At 40.9% G+C, this 14,285-nt stretch overlaps 1 long non-coding RNA gene across 1 annotated transcript; it reads left to right on the top strand.

Moving 5' to 3' along the window:
• The first annotated feature begins 673 nt into the window (after nt 1-673).
• Nucleotides 674-13,018, top strand: LOC138891751 (uncharacterized). The gene is made up of 3 exons (XR_011408073.1): nt 674-822; nt 922-1,003; nt 12,917-13,018. It is a non-coding gene; the product is annotated as an uncharacterized lncRNA (long non-coding RNA).
• Nucleotides 13,019-14,285: the final 1,267 nt, after the last annotated feature.

Below are 14,285 nucleotides of genomic sequence, written 5' to 3'. Positions count from 1 at the left end.
TGTGTAATAATCTCATTGTAACCGGTGGCTTAAAATCAAATATATTAAAGACCCGTAAACTTCTCTCATAAAATGATATAATTGAACTCTTCCCTATAGAAAAATATAGTATTAAATGAAAATCATAAAAGGATGAATCCACTATTCATCGAGTTTTGAACCTTGCGACACTTGCCTCGGGGATTTCTTAGTTAAAAAAAGAAGAGACACAAATAAACTTGCTTTCTGATGTATGGATTAATCAAATGTGACAAAAGAAAAAGAAGCTAATTTAGAGAATTTGAGTTGAAAGTAAAAAGTAAAATCGTGAGAAACATGAAAAAAAGACTACACATAGAGGAAGAAAAATAGAATTGATGAGAGCTAAATATATTAGTATTTAATTTAGTGAGAGAAATAAAATTTACCATAGTAACTCACTCAATCCTAACTCTACCAAAATTTAAAAAATTTTAAACTGTAAAATCTTCTATTAATTATTACACATATTATATAATAATATAAGTAGTACTTTATATTTTTAGGGCCTTGAATATTTGGACGCCTAAGGCTTACCTTAGGGCCGCCCTTATATGGCCCTTAAACTTGGAACGAAGTTGGTTAGTTGAACACAAAATTATGTCGATCAAATATTACTTTTTAATTATATATAACATATGTTGACACATTTAGCAAAATTCCTAACGTCAACGCTGGGTCCAAGAGTCAACTTTCAACAATTTCAAGATTGTGTTTTCTTCGAATTGATTCAGTTTTTTCAAGAATGGTTTATTGCGATTATTGCATAAAATTCAGTCGACCAGACTATTGGGATGACAAAGTGTAAGCTTTAATTTCTCATGCAAAGTTTTTATTTATTTATTTCTGCATTCTAGTCCTTATGATTCATTCTAAATGCTTTTTTTCTTCTTCTTTTCATAGATGTTGTAGGAACTGTGGGAAAATCCTATATGAAGATAATTTTACAACTGAACCAACTTTTGTCAAAATTATGGCACGACAGGTTTGTCTAATTTGATGCAAATTGGTTCAATATATTTTATTTGTTAGAAGATGTTTTTAATTAACCTTGAATCTTATTGTTATTATTTGTTACAATAGTTTGTTCACAGAGATTATTGCTTTAGCTAAATTCACAGAAGTTTAAGGTCCGAGAAAACCTCTGATGATTTTGGAGTTATGATTCATTCGAAACACAGGAATTACGAACCACATATTCAACATATCCTTACCAAAGGCGCAACCATGATTTGAAGCTTATGACTTTGAGGTTCTAGTCCAGTTACTAGGTTCAAAATTAATAATTTGTAGTTAGAGACTTACGGATTTCTTCTTAGCAGAAGCGGATCTGCAGTACTCACAACTTGTGTCACCGGTCATTGGGAAACCTCACGAAGCGTATGAATTCCCTTTGTCCACAACCTACTACCCCTCTCTAGGATGCAGAGAATCTAAACCTAGCCATTGTTTGTTTCAATATTAGGACAAAAACCTATTTTCTCTGCATCCATAATGTTATAAGTATGGTTTTGAAGGAAGATTTATTAATGGGCTTATGGTTCATCTGGTACCCCTTGTAGGTATACCCGGCTCAATAATATTACATATTCAATGGATTTTTAAAGATAAATATGAGATTTTGACCAAAACTATTTGGTTCGGCCGAAACCGTAATCGAAACGCTAGCTCCGCCCTTGAGCCTAACTATATATAAAAAAAGATTAGAAATAATTATGGCCGGAGAAGCATAGCCTAATTTTGCAGCCGCAGAATAATCTCTTTTAAGAATAAGTGATGGTTGGAAAATTTTAAAAGGCCAATTCTTTGTGCTTTCCAATTAGCTTTTGGATGAAGGGAGGAAGGAAATTTCTGGTTCGTCAGTAAGTTGTAGATCTAAATAATGGCTGATTTTATTCTGTTTTTGACTCTTCGTTTTATCAAGGGAAAATGTCCAAATTTGGGCTTGAATTATGCGAAATCGTGTAACTTTTCACTCCATTAATAGTTAAGGTCAAAGGCACTCAGTTGTTATAAAATGAGCTCAAATATCCCTTATTCATAGACGGTTGACACCTGTTCATCGGAAAGTTATACTGTGAAGCGTGGTAAAAAAAATAATTACATATATATACTATATATTGATTCCCCTGAACTTCTTCATAGGTTTACTTTATATTTTTTTAGAACTCGAATCTGAGCTCTTAAGCCTTACAAATCTTATTTTTACCCTCCTCGATTTGCGTGCGCAGTCCGAGCAGGTTTCCGAAAAGCTTTTATGTTGAAAACTAATAAAAATAAGAATTTTTGTCTTAAATGTTGATATTTGTTGACTTCGGTCAATATTTTTGGTAAACGGGCCCGGATCCGTACTTTGACGGGCCCGGATCCGTACTTTGACAGTCCAGGTAGGTCCGTATCGAATTATGGGACCTGGGCGTATGCCCGTAATTGAATTCAGAGATCCCTAGCTTGAGTTATGAATTTTTGATGAAAATTAAAAGTCTGGAAATTATTTGTTTTTAAGAATTGATTGATATTTGGCATTGTTAGTATCGGGTCCGTATTTTAGTTCTGGAGCTCGGTACAGGTTCATTATGATATTTAAGACTTGTCTGTGAAATTTGGTGAGAAACAGAGCTGATTTGACGTGATTTGGACTTCCATTTGAGAAGATATGAATTTTAAAGTGTTCTTGAGAATTTCATTTGATTTGGTGCTAAAGTCATAGTTCTAGGTGTTATTTTGGCGATTTGATCGCGCGAGCAAGTTTGTATGATATTTTTAGACTTGTGTGCATGTTTGGTTTGGAGCCCCGAAGGTTCGGGTGAGGTTCGGATAGGCCACAGGATGTTTTGAACTTAGAAACTTTTGCTGGTATAACTGAACCTGTTGCAGGCCTCTGATCTCGCCATAAATGCGAACATAACAGGGTCCGCAATTGCGAGGCTTTCATCGCAATTGCGATCAGAAGCCTAGGCCAGCAGTTCTCGCTTTTGCGAGGTTACCTTCGCAATTGCGAAGGGAGTCTCGGAAGGGCAGGTTCGCATATGCAAACATCTACTCGCATTTGCGAGGTCTAGGGGTCGTAAATGCGACACTTTCCTCGCATTTGCGAAGGCAGCGGGATTGTGAAGGGCATCGCAATTATGATTGTTCCTTCGCATTTGTGAAGCTCTGGTCGCAATTGCGACACCTGCAACTGAGTAAAAAGGGACTTAGACGGGATTTTTCATTCATTCTTCAAATTTTCAAAACCTAAACTTCAAGGGGCAATTTTCCAAAGACCAATTCTACCCCAAATCATAGGTAAGTGATTCCTAACTCTTTTCTTTCAATCTTTTACATTTTATAACAAGATTTCAACCTAGAATCTAGAATTTTTATGGTGGAATTAGGATTTTTGGGTAGAACTTAGGAATTTCGAAATTTGAATATTTAGACCTCAATTTAAGGTCGGATTCCAAAATTAATTATATATTCGGGCTCGGGGGTAAATGGGTAAAAGAATTTTGGTCCGAACCTTGGATTTTGACCAAGCGGGCCCGGGGTTGATTTTTCAATTTTTTAGAGAAAAATTTGGGGAATTTAATTTATGCAATATAATTAATTTCTTAAGCAATATTTGATATTATTGAGTCATTTTTTAATAGATAAGAGTGGTTTGGAGGTGAATTACAAAGAAAAAGCTGTGATTGAGAATTAAGTGGCCTTCGAAGCGAGGTAAGTGTTGTGTCTAACCCTGACTTGAGGGAATCAAGAACCTTAGATTACTTGCTAAGTAAAATTCATGTGAGCGGCGTATATGTGAGGTGACGAGTACTTATGCGCCGCCAATTTACCTGTTTTCCATGTTTCTCAGTTTTTCTTATATTGTCTCATTCCTATGCCTAATTGCTATGTGTTATACTAGTGTTGTTCAATTTATCGTTCTTATCATGTATACGGATTTTTTGGTGATAATTGAGTTTTTATTTCAAAGTTGAGATTGATGTTACGGAACCAAATGTTGAAGTAAGGTTTGTACTTGTTATTCTATCTCCCTGTTGTTATTTATGCATTGTATTATGGTAAGGGAGAGTGTTAATGCACGAAGGGTGATGCCGTGTATTTTTTCTTACTGTATTCACTATTCCTGTTGATTCCTAGTATATTAACTGCTCCGATGATCATTTTGTTGTAGTTCTTTATCTTGCATTCCCCTCATTATGTTCCCCTCCCGGCATTTTCTGTTTAGTTCTTCATTTCTGTGATTTGTATATACACTGTTAAATTGTACAGATTGATTTGTAGGTGCCTTGCCTTAGCCTCGTCACTACTTCGTCGAGGTTAGGCTCGACACTTACCATTACATGGGGTCGGTTATACTGATACTGCATTCGCACTTTCTGTGCAGATTTTGATATCGGCTCGGGTTGATCGAGATTTTTGCTATTGGTCCACTGTCCGTAGACTCAAGGTAGATCTGTCGGCGTTCACAGACCTTGAAGTCCCCGTCTGTCTTTTCTGTTCTACTGTTTCTTTCATTCATACAGTTGTATTTCTTTTAGACTATTACTTGTAGTAAATTCTAGAATGCTCGTGAATTGTGACTCCAGATCCGGGTGGTAGTAATTAATGCAGTTTTATGATATTCCGCACTTATTATATTTTATCTTAGTTAATTATTATTTATTACTGAATGGAAATAAGGAATTGGTTTAATGATTCTCTAACGTTGGCTTGCCTAGTAAGTGAAATGTTAGGCACCATCACGGTCCCGTTGGTGGAAAATTTCGGGCCATGACAGTTGATATCAGAGCACTAGGTTGCCTAGGTCTCACGATTCACGAGCAAACTTAGTAGAGTCTGGAGGATCGGTACGGAGACGTATGTGCTTATCTTCAAGAGGCTATAAAGTTTAGGAACAAGTTTCACTTCTATTCTTCTCTGTCGTGCGATTTTGCTCTCTCAATACTTATTGAACTCTTCTACTCTTATTCTCTCGCAGATGGCGAGAACACGTACCGCTTCCTCAGCTGAGCAGCAGCCAGAGCCTCCAGTGGCAGCTCTTACGCGGGGCAGAGGTTGAGGCCGAGGCAGGGCTCAGCCTAGGGCCCGAGCAGCATCCCCAGCAGTGGAGCCTCAGATAGAGCTTGACGAGGAGGTTCCAGCCCAGACTATTCCTGCCAGACCAGCTCAGGTTCCGGAGGGGTTCATTGCCACCCTAGTACTTCAGGATGCTTTGGTCCGTTTGGTGGGCCTTATGGAGGGTGTGGGCCAGACTTGCGTATTTCCCATGGCACCAGCAGTCTCTCAGGTTGGAGGAGGAGCCTAGACTCCCACCACTCCCGTTCCGGAGCATATAGCTCCCCAGTATCAGGCTCCAGCAGCTCAGCCGGTCGGATTAGTTCAGCCGGTTATTGCGGCACAAGTCGGAGATGGGCCATCTATGTCTTCTGAGGCTTTATGGAGATTGGACAAGTTTACCAAGCTCTTTCCTGTTCACTTCAGTGGTGCTCCTTCAGAGGATCCCCAGGAGTATCTTGACAGTTGTCACGAAGTTCTACGAAACATGGGTAGAGTGGAGACCAATGGGGTCAATTTTGCTGCATTTCCGATGACTGGTTCCGCCAAAAAATGGTGGAGAGATTACTTGTTGACCAGATCAACTCGGTCGCCTGCTCTTACTTGGGACTAGTTCTCTCAGCTCTTCATAGAGAAGTTTCTGCCTATCACATTGAGTGAGGAGCTTCGCCATCAGTTTGAGCGTCTCCAGCAGGGCAGTATGACTGTTACTCAGTATGAGACCCGTTTTGTGGATTTGGCACGTCATGCCATTCTTCTGCTTCCCACCGAGAGAGAGAGAGAGGGTGAGGATGTTTATTGATGGACTTTCTCAACCTATCAGATTGCAGATGGCTAAGGAGACTGGGAGTGAGATTTCTTTTCAGGCGGCTGCTAATGTCGCCAGATGAGTCAAAATGGTTCTTACTCAGGGAGGTCAGGGGTCTGAAAAGAGACCTCATCATTCCGGTGAGTTTAGCGGTGCCTCATCTAGAGGCAGGAGTACTTTTGGTAGAGGCCATCCTCCCAGGCCGTTTCATTCAGCGCTTCAGACATCCCACGGTGCCTCAGGTGGTCGTGGCCCTCAGATGCATTATTCCGACCAGCTAGCCTACATTGCACCACCAGCTCCTATTAGTGCACCTCCACTCCAGAGTTATCAGGGTGGTTATTCGGGTCGACATGGTTAGTTTCAAGGTCAGCAGTCACAGCAACCAAGGTTATGTTATACTTGTGGTGATCCGAGGCACATTGCTAGAGTTTGCCCTCGAGCAACGGGCAGCTCACAGCATCAGAGTTCTCGTGCCATGGTTCTGGCACCAGTTACTACACCACCTGCTCAGCCAGCCAGAGGCAGGGGTCAGACAGCCAGAGGTAGAGGCCAGACTGTTAGAGGTGGAGGCCAGACTGTTAGAGGTGGAGACTAGCCAGTTAGAGGACGTCCCAGGGACGTAGTTCAGGGTGATGGGGCCCAACCCCGGTGTTATGCTTTCCCAACCAGGCCTGAGACTAAGTCATCTGACGCTGTTATCATAGGTACTGTTTCAGTTTGCAGTAGAGATACTTCAGTTCTATTTGATCCGGGATCTACTTACTCTTATGTGTCATCCTATTTTGCTTCCTATTTGGTTGTTCCCCATGATTCTTTGAGTACTCGTGTGTATGTGTCCACACCAGTGTGAGATGCTATTATTGTAGATCGTGTTTATCGTTCGTGTGTGGTCAACATTGGGAGTCTTGAGACTCGTGTAGATCCTCTACTTCTTGACATGGTTGATTTTGATGTCATATTGGGTATGGATTGGCCGTCACCTTATCATGCTATATTAGATTGTCACGCCAAGACGGTGACCTTAGCCTTGCAGGGGTTGAATCGAGAGGGAATCTTGGCCATTCTGCCAGCAGGGTTATCTCTTATGTGAAGGCTCAACATATGGTCGAGAAGGGGTGCCTAGCTTATTTGGCTTATGTCCGCGATTCTAGTGTGGAGGTTCCTTCCATAGATTCGGTACCGGTTGTTCGTGAGTTTCTAAAGGTGTTTCCTGCAGACCTCTCGGGGATGCCACCCGACAAGGATATTGATTTCTTCATTGATTTGGCTCCGGGCACTCAGCCTATTTTCATTCCGCCATATCGCATGGCCCCGCCAGAGTTGAAAGAATTGAAGGAGCAATTGCAAGATTTGCTTGATAAGGGCTTCATTAGACCTAGTGTCTCGCCCTGGGGTGTACCTGTGTTGTTTGTGAAGAAGAAAGATAGATCGATGAGGATGTGTATAGATTATCGGTAGTTGAACAAAGTCACCATCAAGAACATGTATCCATTGCCGAGGATTGATGATTTATTTGATTAGCTTCATAGTGCCAAGGTGTTTTCAAAGATTGGTTTGAGATCTGGCTACCATCAGTTAAGGATTAGGGCATCCGATGTTCCTAAGATAGCTTTTCAGACTCGGTATGGGCATTATGAGTTTCTAGTGATGTCATTTGGGCTGACAAATGCCCCAGCAGTATTCATGGATTTGATGAACCGGGTGTTCAAACCCTACTTGGATTCCTTTGTGGTTGTGTTTATTGATGATATCTTGATCTACTCCCACAGTCGAGAGGAGCATGAGCAGCACCTTCGGATCATTCTTCAGACTCTGAAAGACAGCCAGTTATATGTTAAATTCTCAAAATGCGAGTTTTGGTTGAATTCAGTTGCTTTCTTGGGTCACGTTGTATCAGCAGAGGGTATTCAGGTGGATCCTAAGAAGATTGAGGCAGTTCAAAACTGGCCTAGACCCACATCTGCTACAGAGATTCATAATTTCCTAGGTTTGGCGGGCTATTACCGTCGATTTATGGAGGGATTTTCATCCATAGCAGCCCCGTTGACCAGATTGACCCAGAAGGGTGCCCCGTTCAGGTGGTCAGATGAGTGTGAAGCGAGCTTTCAGAAGCTCAAAACAGCTTTGACTACGACATCGGTATTGGTGTTACCCATAGGTTCAGGATCTTATACATTATATTGTGACGCATCTCGTATTGGTCTGGGTGCGGTATTGATACAGGGTGGTAAGGTTATTGCATATGCTTCGCCACAGCTGAAGGTTCACGAAAAGAATTACCCTCTTCATGATCTAGAGCTGGCAGCCATTGTTCACACGCTGAAGATTTGGAGGCACTATCTTTACGGCGTGCTATGTGAGGTATTCATTGATCATCGGAGCTTGCAGTATTTGTTCAAGCAGAAGGAACTCAATTTGAGGCAGAGGAGGTGGCTGGAGCTATTGAAAGACTATAGTATCACCATATTGTATCATCTCGGGAAGGCCAATGTGGTGGCCGATGCTTTGAGTAGAAAGTCAGTTAGTATGGGTAGCTTTGCATATATTCCAGTTGGTGAGAGACCGCTTGCATTGGATGTTCAGGCCTTGGCCAACCAGTTCGTGAGGTTAGATGTTTCCGAGCCCAACCGTGTTCTAGCTTGTATAATTGCCTGGTCTTCTTTGTTTGAGCGCATCAGAGATCGGCAGGATGACGATCCTCATTTACTTGTCCTTAGAGACACAGTGCGACACGGTGGTGCCAAGCAGATTACTATTGGAAATGACGGAGTTTTGAGGATGCAGGATCGTATTTGTGTGCCTAATGTGGATGGACTTCGTGAGTTGATCCTTGAGGAGTCCCACAGTTCCCGGTATTCTATTCATCCGGGCACCGCCAAGATGTATCAGGACTTGAGGCAACATTATTGGTGGAGGCAAATGAAGAAGGACATAGTTGCCTATGTAGCTCGGTGCCTAAATTGCCAGCAGGTAAAGTGTGAGCATCAGAGACCTAGTGGTTTACTTCAGAGGTTAGATATTCCTGAGTGGAAGTGGGAGCGTATCACTATGGATTTTGTTGTTGGACTCCCACGGACTCAGAGGAAGTTCGATGCAGTTTGGGTTATTGTGGACAGGTTGACTAAGTCAGCGTATTTCATTCATGTGGCAGTTACCTATTCCTCGGAGCGGTTGGCAGAGATTTACATTTGTGAGATCGTCCGTCTTCACGGTGTGCCCGTGTCTATCATTTCTGATCGAGGTACACAGTTTACCTCACACTTTTGGAGGGCAGTACATCATGAGTTAGGTACGCGGGTTGAGTTGAGCATATCATTCCATCCTCAGACGGACGGACAGTTCGAGCGTACTTTTCAGATCTTGGAGGATATGCTCCGCGCCTGTGTTATTGACTTTGGAGATTCTTGGGATGAGTTTTTGCCATTAGCGGAGTTTGCCTACAATAACAGCTACCAGTCGAGCATTCAGATAGCTCCCTATGAGGCATTATATGGTAGACGGTGTAGGTCGCCAGTTGGGTGGTTTGAGCCGGGGGAGGCTCGGTTACTGGGTACAGATTTAGTTCAGGAGGCCTTGGACAAGGTCAAGATTATACAGGATCGACTTCGCACAGCTCAGTCCAGGCAAAAGAGTTATGCAAACCGTAGAGTTCGTGATGTTGCATTCATGGTCGGAGAGAGAGTGTTACTTCGGGTATCACCCATGAAGGGTGTAATGAGGTCCAGAAAGAAGGGCAAGTTGAGCCCTAGGTATATCGGACCTTTTGAGATTCTGGAGAGAGTGGGAGGGGTGGCTTACAGGCTTGCGTTGCCACCTAGTTTAGCAGCTGTTCATCCGATATTCCATGTGTCCATGTTTCGAAAATATCACGGCGATCCGTCCCATGTGTTAGATTTCAGCTCTGTCCAGTTGGACATGGATTTGACTTACGAGGAGGAGCCGGTGGCAATTTTAGCTCGGCAAGTTCGCCAGTTGAGATCAAAGAGTTACCCTTCAGTTCGAGTGCAGTGGAGAGGTCAGCCTATTTGAGGCAGCTACTTGGGAGTCCGAGTCCGACGGAGTAGATATCCCCACATTTTCACCAGCCTAGGTACTTTTCTATGTCCGTTCGAGGACGAACGATTATTTTAGAAGTGGAGAATGTGATGACCCAAAAGGTCATCTTATGTTTTAGAACTCGAATTAGAGCTCTTAAGCCTTACAAATCTCATTTTTACCCTCCTCAATTTACGTGCACAGTCCGGGCAGGTTTCCGGAAAGCTTTTATGTTGAAAATTAATGAAAATAAGAATTTTTGCCTTAAAAGTTGATTTTTGTTGACTTCGATCAATATTTTTGGTAAACGGGTCCGGATCCATGCTTTAACGGTCTCTAGGTCCGTATCGAATTATGGGACCTGGGCGTATGCCCAGAATTAAATTCGGAGGTCCATAGCTTGAGTTATGAATTTTTGATGAGAATTAAAAGTCTGAAAATTATTTATTTTTAAGAATTGATTGATATTTGGCATTATTAGTATCGGGTCCGTATTTTAGTTCCGGAGCCCGGTACAGGTTCATTATGATATTTAAGACTTGTCTATGAAATTTGGTGAGAAACGGAGTTGATTTGACGTGATTTAGACGTTCAGTTGAGAAGATATAAATTTTAAAGTGTTCTTGAGAATTTCATTTGATTTGGTGCTAAAGTCATAGTTCTAGGTATTATTTTGGCGATTTGATCGCGCGAGCAAGTTTGTATGATGTTTTTAAACTTGTGTGTATGTTTGGTTTGGAGCCCCGAGGGCTCGGGTGAGTTTCGAATAGGCCACATGATGTTTTGAACTTAGAAAATTTTATTGGTATAACTGAACCTGTTGCAGGCCTCTGATCTCACAATTGCGAGATCAGGCATCGCAAATGCGAACATAACAGGGTCCGCAATTGCGAGGCTTTCATCGCAATTGCGATCAGAAGCCTGGGCCAGCAGTTCTCGCATTTGCGAGGTTACCTTCGCAATTGCGAAGAGAGTCTCGGAAGGGCAGGTTCGCAAATACGAATATCTACTCGCATTTGCGAGGTCCAGTGGTCGCAAATACGACACTTTTCTCGCATTTGCGAAGGCAGCGGGATTGTAAAGGGTATCGCAATTGCGATTGTTCCTTCGCATTTGTGAAGCTCAGGTCGCAATTGCGACACCTGCAGCTGAGTAAAAAGGGACTTAGACGGAATTTTTCATTCATTCTTCAAATTTTCAAGACCTAAACCTCAAGGGGCAATTTTCCAAAGACCAATTCTTCCCCAAATTATTGGTAAGTGATTCCTAACTCATTTCTTTCAATCTTTTACATCTTATAACAAGATTTCAACCTAGAATCTAGAATTTTTATGGTGGAATTAGGATTTTTGGGCAGAACTTAGGAATTTCAAAATTTGAGTATTTAGACCTTAATTTGAGGCCGGATTCCAAAACTAATTATATATTCGGGCTCGGGGGTGAATGGGTAAACATATTTTGGTCCGAACCTCGAATTTTGACTAAGCGGGCTCGGGGTTGATTTTTTAACTTTTTGGAGGAAAATTTGGGGAATTTAATTTATGCAATATAATTGATTTCTTAAGCAATATTTGATATTATTGAGTCATTTTTGAATAGATAAGAGTGGTTTGGAGGTGAATTACAAAGGAAAAGATGTGATTGAGAATTAAGTGGCCTTCGAAGCGAGGTAAATGTTGTGTCTAACCCTGACTTAAGGGAATTAGGAACCTTAGATTACTTGCTAAGTGAAATTCATGTGAGCGGCGTATATGTGAGGTGACGAGTACTTATGCGCCGCCAATTTACCTGTTTTCCATGTTTGTCAGTTTTTCTTATATTGTCTCATTCCTATGCCTAATTGCTATGTGTTATACTAGTGTTGTTCAATTGATCGTTCTTATCATGTTTACAGATTTTCTGGTGATAATTGAGTTTTTATTTCAAAGTTGAGATTGATGTTACGGAACCAAATGTTGAAGTAAGGTTTGTACTTGTTATTCTATCTCCCTGTTGTTATTTATGCATTGCATTATGGTAAGGGAGAGTATTAATGCACGAAGGGTGATGCCATGCAATATTGTGAGTGTTAATGCACGAAGAGTGATGCCGTGCCATATTGTGAGTGTTAATGCACGAAGGGTGATGCCGTGTCATGATATGAGAGTTAATGCACGAAGGGTGATGTCATACCGTTTCTATTAATTTTATGGTGAGATTGAGAGTAAAAGCACGAAGGGTGATGCCGTGCATTTTTCCTTATTGTATTCACTATTCATGTTGATTCCTAGTATATTGACTGCTCCGGTGATCATTCTGTTGTAGTTCTTTATCTTGCATTCCCCTCAGTATGTTCCCCTCCCAACATTTCCTGTTTAGTTCTTCTTTTTTGTGATTTGTATATACACTATTAAATTGTACAAGTTGATTTGTAGAAGCCTTTCCTTAGCTTCATCACTATTTCGTCGAGGTTAGGCTCGACACTTACCAGTACATGGGGTCGGTTGTACTGATACTGCACTCTGCACTTTTTGTGCAGATTTTAATACCGGCTCGGGTTGATCGAGATTTTTGCTATTGATCCACTGTCCGGAGACTCAAGGTAGATCTGTCGGCGTTCACAGACCTTGAAGTCCCCGTCTATCTTTTCTGTTCTACTGTTTTTTTCATTCAGACAGTTGTATTTCTTTCAAACTATTACTTGTAGTAAATTCTAGAATGCTCGTGAATTGTGACTCCAGATCCGGGTGGTAGTAATTAATACAGTTTTATGATATTCCGCACTTATTATATTTTATCTTAGTTAATTATTGTTAATTACTGAATGGAAATAAGGAATCGGTTTAATGATTCTCTAACGTTGGCTTGCCTAGCAAGTGAAATGTTAGGCGCCATCACGGTCCCGTCGGTGAGAAATTTCGGATCGTGACACCTTACTTGGCTCCGCCACTGTTTGCAGACGTGTCATATTTCGGAAAAATAGCCGAGGCACATAACTAACTCATGGCATTTGTGCTATTATTTCAGAAGAAACAACTGGAAAGGGCGCTAAAATTGCTCCATCCTGTGCAGAAGAAACAACTAAAATGGCCTGCAGAATTGAAAATATCGGCTCCTAAGGTATGGAAATTAAAACATTTTGCTCAACTGAGTATGATTACTTAGCAGTTAAGGAATAAATATACAGAGATAATAAATTCATGAAAATACTCTAGCTTCTTCTTATTGATATTATCCTTTGTTCTTTCTAGTTTTGCATGTTATTTTGCATGATATTTCATCCTTCTTTGCATTGATTATTATATTTAGGCCAAAAGGTTACCATATGCATCGGGGCGTTCGCAAGATTTCTTATAAGCGGTATCGATATTACATAAGAGTGTATAACAAAAAAACATCAATTATCACATTTCTAAATGAGTAATAGTGTTAGTGCATTATTTTTGTGGAGTCCTAAGTTAAAAGCGATCATGAGTTCAACTCTACTTAAGTAACAACACCCCTTTCCCTTTCCCCTGCATAAGTACCAATGCCCCTTCCCCTTTCACCTCTAGTAATTCCGGCACTTTTTGTTGTAGCCTCCCTTCTTATTTGGTTCAAAATGTACGAAGACATGTGACTCGTAATGTTATCCTAAGATACTAATAAAATGAAAGTATAAAATGTTCACTGCTAATATAGTAATATTGAGAAAAAAATGCAGATCATTTTGGAGTTTTGATTTTTTTTTTTCTCTTTTTTGTTTTTGGCCAAAAGACGGTGAATAAGTATACGAGAGTCTTGAAGCAACGGTAAAGTTGTATTACTGTGACTTATAGGTCACGAGTTCGAGCCGTGGAATCGGTCACTGATACTTGCATCAAGGTAGACTGCCTACATCAAGGGTGTGGTCCTTTCCCGAATCCTACGTAAACGTGGAATACTTTGTATATCGGGATGTCCTTTAAAGAACGTGGAAAAGTGTTTGGAGCAAATATTTTTAGAACAAGTAGTTATTCTCTTTTTTTTTGGTTTTTCACCCGGTGTTCGGTACCCGCATTGAAGCTCGACTATATTCGGATTCGCGCCGTGTAAGCCTCATTCGGGGAGAAGCGCTCCCTACCAAGTATTTTTCCGTACCTAGGGCTCGAACTCGATACCTCTGGTTAAGGGAAGAGCTGTGACATCCAGTGCACCACATCCTTTGGTGCTAACAAGCAGTTGTTTTCAATTCAAAGTCTTTTGTGTTTTTTTAAACTAAAACCTTTTAAGTAGTTTAATTTCATCTAGTTTTGGGTCGTGACAATTTATAATCCCCTCTTCTTTTCATTCTATTTAGTATCAGAACTGCATGCAACCAATATTAAAAAATATTAATCATATCAAATTGTAATTTATTTTTACTCTAGTAAATAAT

The sequence above is a fragment of the Nicotiana tomentosiformis genome, chromosome 5 (genome assembly GCF_000390325.3).
Source record: "Nicotiana tomentosiformis chromosome 5, ASM39032v3, whole genome shotgun sequence".
NCBI classification, from domain to species: domain Eukaryota; kingdom Viridiplantae; phylum Streptophyta; class Magnoliopsida; order Solanales; family Solanaceae; genus Nicotiana; species Nicotiana tomentosiformis.
The sequence above is the reverse complement of the archived record's forward strand: the minus strand, read 5'-3'. Positions and strand labels throughout refer to the sequence as shown.